Raw genomic sequence first — 9,600 nt, forward strand, 5'->3', positions numbered from 1 at the left:
CCTAGTGCAATCAGATCATCAAAATTATAGAGAACTTCACAGATGGTTACTTTCCCTAATTAAAAAGTTGATCTTCTCATGCTAGTTGGGCAAGGGAAGGATTTCACCAGTGCCCAGTGTTCTTCTGACAGACAGTTCAATGTCTGGCAGCTAGAAGAGAAGTGTAACCTTCAATTTAGATGCAAAATTTTCCATTTAAATTCCAGCATCTAGCTTAAAGGCTTTTGGCTTCCCGTTGAGTGGCTTACTAGCCAGGCAGGTATGCATTGAATTCTTCTTTAGCCAGAAACCCACTCCCAAGACGGAGCCAATAGGAGCAGCTTGAGGCTGCTGGGAAGATTCATCGTCCCGAAGAGCTGAAACATAAGGTGTGAGGCAAATGCAAGAATCTTCCAGCAGATGTCTCTGCCGTGCAGCGTTGCTTCCCCGCACAGCTTTCAGTGTTCCGCAGATACCTGCAGATTCATATAAAGTGTATCAACCTTTTGCAGTTGTTATCCAAATTCTTGTAAAAGCATAAGTCATGAAAATGGTGCCTCATTTTTCATTACAGTTTATTTAAATTGCCTTAACATACTCATTTCACTGAACCCTTGTGAAATCATTTTAAGATTAACAATGAAATTACTGTTTCTTCTTTCATAAATGCAGTTGCAGTGATAACAATATAAAAAAACCCAAACAGTAGACATCCAGGAAAAACAGTCTGGAAGAGAAATGAGATTTTTGTGTCTCTCTCCCACTTTTCTACTTGAATTTCAGTTGGTCTGCATGCTGATACAGTTTGCTATGATATGAAGTAAAAAAAACTAGAGACTTTTTATTGAAGAGACAAGGCAGCTTTGGTACTTACTGGTCTGGTAACTGAAAGTTTATCTTCCTGTTTTACCAAAGTGCCATTTTGCATAGATGTTGCAAGGCCAACAGCTGAACAGCAGCTGTGAGATTGGCTGAATTCTCCCCAGCCACTGGCAGCCTAGGTTAACGGGGCTGAATCATGTCTTGGCTTGGATTTGCGCTGATGTCTGGAGCACAACGTCCACCTTCTGCTCATCTCTGGTGTCTGGGGAGAACAATACACAGTAACTCGGGGGTGATAGGAAAACTGATTGCTTGTACAATGGAGTAGTGACAACAAGGTGTGGCAAAGTGCAGCCTAGAGCACAAGGAGGATGATATGGCTGGGAGTCTCATCATCTGCATGAATCATGGTAGTGATAATGATAATGAGCAAGAGTCCCAGCAGTCTCCCAGGCAGCCATTTTCTCATTCGTGTTCTTGCTGTGTATATGAAATCCATACAAGATGTCAGTCAGGATTGTCAATTTTATCTATTAGAAATGACAACAAAAGGATAAACAGAGGAATGCGCTCAAATATGGTTGCTTTAACAGTGGGCTGTCCAGGCAGAAGAAAAGAGGTTTTACAATGTGTGTGGATAGGGAAGTCCCGCTTTTTTTTTTTGTGGGGTACTGAGGCTAAAGTCTCAGAATATCTGCTTTGTTCTATTCCTTTAGGTATCATTTTGAGCACATCAGAAGGTTTGTACACTGGGTAAGAGCTTTTGGGTCTTTACAGTACATCTTTCCGCTGACACTAAAGATCTATTTCAATTATCTCTTATAAATAGTGTTGTGGTACTCTAGGAGCAACAATGCCATGCCTGTTTTCATAGAAGAGCTAGTCTCTGACCCAAATTATTTCTAATCCAAGTATACAGGAGAAATAATAGGTAAGAGAATGTATTGTTCCTCTTTACACAGGTGAAGCAGAGGAACACAGAAATTCAGTGAAGCGAGATGTCTCAAACACTGTTCCAGAGAGCTCACAACATCAACCTTCTTCCATTCTTTTAAGAAGAGGAGTCTATATTAAGGAGGCTCAGCAAAAATCTGATGAGAGAGAAGCGTCCTTGCTTAGAATTGCTTTTTGGGCAAAGTGATGGTGGCATTTCCTAACGATCTTTATAGCACTTATCTGTCCTGCAGAAACCAGAGTTGTCATTATTGTATGAAAATCCAGCATACTTCACTTTAACAGATACATAGTTCAAATATGACTAAGATGTGAGCAAGCTCTTCTAGTATATAATTCAGTTTGGTTTTATTGCTAAATGCAATATGTTAAACCAATAGCACTTGACAGCATATCCCACAATGCCTCTTATATACTCTAGTCCATCTGAAATAGGAAAAGAAATGTTGAGAACATAGAAGGAGAAAACTGGGGCTCATCAACATGAGTCAAGGTCCTTAGTGTTGCTTCATACCTTCCCAGAACCTCTGGTCAATTGGCATCCCTATGGCATTAGTCATTGCCTGTGCCAAGGCTTGCAACATACCTGGAGGGTTCAAAACCTGTTTCTGACAATACTGATGGAATCATTTCGACGTTAGTCAGATTACTCTTACAAGACACACAAAGATGTTAGCCACAGCATGTCTTCTTTTCTCAGCATCATTCCCCCATGCACTGTCATGTGAGTAGCAAGTGTCTGTCTAGCCTGGAGAGAAGTTTGTTAGAAGCAGATATTGTAAAGTTAGAGCCATTCTAGAGAAGTGTGCAATGCTACAGAAAATGATCCATCCACAGAAGCAGAAATGAGTCTTTCTGCAATCACAATAAAATAAAAATCCCATGCCAGCTTTCTCTCTTTCTTGAATGATTGTGCTGTGTGTAGGTCTGCTGGACTGCATCAATTACCTTCTTGCAGCCAACAATTCTTTGCCATGCTTTTGCCTCAGTCATCCTGCTCAGATATGCAAGTGCATGCTTTTGCCTGTTTGAAAAATCAGCTATTGCATATGCACACACTGGAACAGTAGTAGACTTTACAAGATATGTGAAATCTGCGCGCCAGCATATTTGTGGGCACTGAGCCCTTAAGCTTCAGAATATTTTTACCCAATACGAAGTACTGATAAAAATGCAACAGTACATTTATGTTGTGGTTATAGAAAACATTTCTGATATGTGCAAACAGTCTCATTGGGCAGGACTGGTTCTTTTTTTGCTGTTCTTGGCACATAGCACAAAGGGGGCTGGGGCTGTTGGCATGCTGAGGTGCTCCCATGGTACCAATAATTACAATCAGCAGTGTAAAAGACAGACCTTGCAATCCCAGAAAGATGTAATAGAAGTATAATAATTTCTGTGGAATTTTTGGGACAGAGAATGCATCTCTTCATATGTCTCGAAGAAGACCCAAATGGTTTCAGTCTCAGTATAACAGCTGTTTTCTTGCTGTCAGTCAGTCCCGAAGTGAGCAGAGCTGACAGATGTCGATTCTTTCAGATTTTCCCTTTACTAAGGATCTTGACAGCTTCAGCTGCAAGAACATCAAACTTCTTCCTTTTTCATTTTTTCTTACCTGTTTACTCCCATTGTAGCTGTCCTCTCTCTCACAAGGAGAAGTAGATTCAGTTCATATCATGCAATAGCAAGTTACCCTCACTTTGCTGAAAAGAATCCAGGAATAGTACAACATGCTACCTGTCCTCTGTCTGCCGGATGCTGCAGTAACCAGCTTCCATGCTGTCATTTCAGAAGCAGTTAGGTATGACAGAAGAAATGTAGTATAGATGTGGAAATATAATGATGTGCTACTCAAAAAGAATATAGTTGGGCAACTGCAACACATCTACAGTACTGGCAATATTATTATATCAACAACATAAATAAAAACCAAATGGTAAAGAAAGCTTTTGCAGTTTCAGTTGTAATAAATAATCCAAATTGAAAGAGCTGTGTCTGCATCCTTGGTGCTATTACATTCCTTTAAACAAAACAATAGTTGTATGTCATGATTTATGTGGAAATGGCAATATGCAGCTTTTTGAAGTTGGATTACATATTCCGGCTGAATATAGGGAAAATATGGCATGTCCAGATAATTCCAAAGGGCATGTGATCTGGAGCCAAGTAGTTAACCCTCTTTGGTAAATTGATTTTGTACAGTAGATCTCCCATAAAATACCATTGAGTTGACTGTTACCTACAGTGACTGGGGCCTAGTAATTCACTTCAATTCCATTTCTACATTCCAATTTCTGTGCGTGGGTAAGGATGCTATGGATAAGCCTGTTTATGTGAGGCTGATTTGTATATTTTAGTTTGGAATTGTGTGGCCCTAAAATCTGATTAGGACAAGCAAAGCTTATTTATTTTTTCTGTAAAGTTCATTAGCCAAAAAGCTTCACTAGCTTAAGCCATTCCCCAGTTGTCAGAAGAACTCTGTAATATTTTTAGTGCAGATTGATAGATTTTAGCTCGAACGTGTTGCAGTTAGGAGAAGAGCTCTTCTGGTAAAAGGCAGTGCTAAGAAAAATGTGGTTTACTTTGTAGCCTAATCTTTATGAGGTAGTTCATGGAAGGTCTGTCAGGAAAATCAGCTATGCCATTTATAAATAACGTATATTATCTATCTTTTTTTCCTCCTCTTTTGACAGAAACATGAAGCTTTCTCTATCCTATACTAAAAGGTGGCAAAAGAAAGGGAGAAAAAAATAACAGTTTTCTTTTTAAACACAAACATTTTAAATTACTTGAGGGAAGTGATTGCTGCTGGGAAACTGATCTACCTCTCTGTGGCTCCTGATGTCTAGTGAGCTGGGTCTCTGCATCCTCTCTTGCACCCGTTCTGTGTGGCACCACCAGCTTTTCCCGCTTGTGGAGCATTAGGAGAGCCCTGCACACGAAATATGGTGAATCATGTGCCTGCCCCCCTGGGGAAAGTGCCCAGTCTAATAATACCATCCAGTAACAGTCTTCCTAGTTAATTTTCAACAGTTAACCAAAAAGTCCATTGTAAACTCATCTGTGCAACAATATTTAGAGCTATGCAAAATTGAGAAAATCAAGATTGGGGAAAAAACTTTCCATGATGAAAGAAAAAGGCTGCATTTGTTGGCTTACCAGCCAAACTGGCTGGTTCAGCCTACTCCCACCACCACTGCACCTTTCTACATCTATTTTTCAGCTCTTATTTTTTTAATCTAGAATAAATGTTCTGTCTTCCATTACATTTCAGTTGTTCTGTACGACTATAACATTCTGCTTTTCTGTCTGAGCAGGCTCTGTTCCATCTGAATGGCAAAATGGATAGAGGATCTCAGTAGTTAGAGAAGGAAAAGCCGTATTAGACTGCAGTCCATCATTCTGTAAGGGTATGATATAATACTGTGGCAGAGGCAATACCAGATATTAAATTAATATAATACAGAAGTGTTTTACTCTATCTGAAATTGAGAAAGCAACTCAGGAGTGGATTTCTCATTGGTGCAATAGCTGGATTACCCTAGGAGCAAGATATAATGCCCAGACTATAAAAAGGCAGCTGGGTTAGTTCATGCAGTTAAGTATTCTCTAGCTTCAATACGATGTGTTTGGGACTATAAGGTCCTGAGCAGGGTGCTCTCGCTCCACCAGTATCATGCTGTGATCCACTCATATCTCGCTAGCCAAGTGGGGATGGGCTGATGCAGTCCTTAAGGCTCGAGCCCAAATCCATCAAAGCTGAGGGGAATTTTACCTGTGATTTCAGAGCAAATTGATGCCAGCCTCTGCACGGCCCTGGAGGGAAGGAGGGGTCTCAATGCCACAGTAGGTGGCACTCTGTCCCCGGTCAGCCCAGCCTCCATCCCTGCATCCTTACAGGAAGCAGTGGGCAGCTGGAGGTGGCAGAGTTTTGCTTAACATCTGAAGGCAATTCTGATGTCTTTCTGGGAGGATGAAAAATCCCATGGCATGTTTGCAGAAGAAGAGATGTAAACCTTTTGGCATTCTGGCTAGGCCCAAAATTAAATGGACCTATTCTACTTAATTTCTTCTGTGTTTTAATTGATGCAGCTGTAACTGATGTCTTGCTTTGAAATAGATCTTCAAATTTATATTCCCACACTCCCTTCTGCCTCAAATGTCAGGTAAAATAGCATTTAACGGTGCTTGTTAAATTTGTACTGCACATTAATACAGTTGTGGAAAGTGGCACTGTAGAAATACCCTCTTTCTTAACTTATTTTCTGTAGATTTTTTTCATCAGAATATGAGGCCATGGAATAGAAATGCTTTCACACTGTGCTGCTGCTGGAGATATAATTGTGAGACAAGGAATATCTTTAGTGCTGTGCTTTCAACTCTCACAACTGTTTTCGCTCTCAAAATACTTGTAACAAAAATACATTGCACCAGGTGCCCTGGTTTCATTTCTGCATGCTCTCTTCTCAGAGGTTTCACATAGCTCAGAAATGGAAAGTCAAGCTACACAGCATGTATTTGCTGCTGCTGAGCATATACACTGAGGTAGACTAATATAAATACCACATTTCTTCTTAATACAGTGTACATTTCCAGTGTTGAGTAAATACTAAACACAATATCGTGTTACTAAGGCAACCAACTCCCACATTATCTTTATAGATATACATGCTCCCTATGCTACTTGAAAAAAGTTCTTGTCAAGATTTGCTCTGATTTCTTCATTAGCTCTGTCTATAAAAGGGTAAATATTGTGGGTGCCTCAGACTAGGCTTTTGGGTTGGCAAAAAGATTAAGAACAGAAGATGATAGAAAAGATAATGATTTGCAAGTAGCAGAGCATTGGTCAACTCGTACAAATTAGGTGTTAGGACAAAACTTTTCTAGGAACAATGTCGGCCATAAATACTTTCACAGAATTAATATATGTAAGTATTTCATAGCGCCTGCTTCTTTTCACTTGCTATGATAGTCACACCAATGTATTTCTCTAGTATGGTAATACTTGTTACTATTGAGCCTAAGGAAGGGAATGCCCAGCAGCATGGTATATGGTATGTAGTCTCTAAATCTTGTTGTTAGTATTTATTTCCATACACATATTTTCAATATTGGAACACTTCATATACTATAGCAAGCAACTATGCATAACAGTTATGCTCCAAAAGAGTGAAGAGTGTAATTGAGGCAGTACTTGCACAGTAGTTCTCATCCTGTTCTCATAGCTGTCTTGGCTACAATGGGCTATTTTTTTCGCGATAAAGGTTTATTTTGAGAGCCCCTCGGCTGTACTTTATATACAATGATAAAAGAAGAGTTCCCTCATTGGTGGCTAGTGCTCATGCTTATGCTGTGAGAGTTTAATTCAGGACTAAACATTAACTCAGTAACGACACCTCAGTAAAGGGGGTGTCTGAAAGCCCAGAACTTCATGGGCTGACCTAAACCATCCTTGGAGGCAATTTTTGTTTTCATGGAAGGTGACTTGGGGAGTACATATACTTGAGTGGACTTTGGACTGGACAAGTCTGCATCTTCTTACCACTCACCGTGCTTTCAGCAAGTAATAAGGTCTATATTCAAATTTTTAGGAGGTTTTTTTTTCCCTTGAAAGTATTTAAATAACTCCAGCTTAGTGCTCTATCCCTGCCGCCTGGGGCACTAAATGAAGTTATCTCTGAAGGTGTTATCCAGCCCCATCTATTCATTGCCAGTGAGTGTCTCTGAAGAGCCCCTTATTGGCAAATATAAAAGGTGTCATAGAATAAGCTTGGGAAACAGTGAAATGGTGTTAGATGAGACTTCCTTCTACAAGTGAAGTCTTATCCACAGTCAGTCTCTCACAGCCATAAGTTCTCTCATGTTCTCTGTTATGTCTAAACGTTTCTTGTCCAGGGTTGGGGAAATTCATCTGTGGGGCATAAAGGTGTCTCACTGGTTTTTTTTTGGAGGCCCTTGTCCATGTTCCTCAGTTAGGTTGCTCTCGCTTTCTCTATGGCTTCAGTCCAAATACTTTCAGCTCTTTTTGACATCTCAGAAGTGACACAATTCTGTTCCCATTTTTAGAAAATACTAATGATACACTGAGGCTGAGAAAAATCTTTGCTCCTAAATTAACTGTTCTGAAAGAAACTTTTCTTCTCTCATTTCTTTCCCAGCCTTTTCAGAGGTTAAATTTGTGTGGTCATAAAGGGAGTGCTTGTAATTAAGGAAAGTCTCCGTTCCAAGCACAATTGTTAGTCCTTTTGCCAACTATCTCTCAACAGGGATAATAGTATTTTATTATCCTTAAACCCAAAGGTTAAATGTGTTTTAACCTAAGTACCCAAATGCAGTGCTTAACTGCAATATAAATGAAGTCTGTCCCATACAGTTGTTTTCCTGGCTCACCAGCAGATGCTTGAGGAGTGCACCCTCCCCTTGGAGGCCTCCCTCCATCTGGAGTTCCCAAGCAGCCCTTAGGCTGCGCTTCTCCCTTTTCATCAACAATAAGCTCCTTGCTCTCAGAACCTTCAGGGAATGTGGATTATACATGCATGGAAATGGGATTTTTAGTAACAAGTGGCCAAATGTTCAGACATCTCCTCTAAAGACGTTTATACTTCTAGTAAAAAAAAAGAGCCTGATCCCAATAAGGAACCTATTTCTAAATTAATAATAATTTTAAAACCCCCTCAAGTCTGAGATACATTAAAATACAAGGTGACATTTGAATATGTACTGTGGGTCAGACTCTGATGCTCTAAGGCACGTTGAGTACTGTTTTACTTGCTGGTAGTTCCATTAATTTCAGTGACCCAGTTATGGAGAAAGACACCACTCAGCAAGAAGATGTTAAAAATCTGCCCAGAGTATTTGATGATAGTGTGATTTCTGTACTGCCTCCCAGACCTGGTCACCCCATTCTGCTTTCATCACAGTGCAGCATCCCTTTCATAGATGCTGACATGTCTGGATGACTGTCAGCTTTTGTGATGAAGAATATTGGAATAAAATTGTAGCTGTGTCAATAAAGCAGATAGACATCCATTCAGGAGAATATTTTTCAGTGATTTTAAGAAAATTCGCTGGATTTTTTCTTTTAAGTTTTCCACTTACGATTCTGTGACTATGGTAACTTCTGTGCATTTGCATATTGTAGGCTGTGCAGCCACTAAACTGCATTGGAGATAATTGATTTTCTCCCTGAAGTAATTTGGTGCTCTTCACTTCAGAGATCATCCTTTGGATTATCGACTCCTTATTATTAGTCATTTGCAAAATTATTGCTATGGCTATGAGGTTCACAGCCCTGTCAGACTTTTGACTTCTTTTCCTCAGGGTTTTCTTCCTGACCAGGAAGGTTTTAATCCTGTTGTACTTGTTAAAAAAAAAAACAAAAAACCACACAGAAAAAAAAAGCCAGCTAGCTCTGCTGGCACCTTCTCCCATAAGGCTGACATTTCAAATCAGTTCTTTATCAACACATGCTTCTTGCTTGCATTTACGATAACCTCAAAAAATTTTACAAAGAGCATGGTCAGTAATGATAACCTCTGCAGAGCACTGACATAGAGCAAGGAGAGGAATGTTTCCAAATGACTACAGTGTATTAGCAAATAAGTAGTTTGTGCTTGCACTTTGTCTATACTGTCACCCTTTTCAGTGTTTCACAGTTGGACTAACACTTTCTTTATGATAGCTCCACCCTCTTTGGTTTTTTTTTTGTTTCAAATGAATTTATAACTTCAGCATAAAACCTCACTCTAGGCTGAATGGAACATAAACTGCCTGCTTTCTATTAATTGTATTATTTAGTCCAAAATTTGCAAAATTATCAGGAGGATTCAGAGCGGACTGTGTGAA

This window comes from Phaenicophaeus curvirostris, chromosome 1 (assembly GCF_032191515.1).
Source record: "Phaenicophaeus curvirostris isolate KB17595 chromosome 1, BPBGC_Pcur_1.0, whole genome shotgun sequence".
NCBI lineage: Eukaryota > Metazoa > Chordata > Aves > Cuculiformes > Cuculidae > Phaenicophaeus > Phaenicophaeus curvirostris.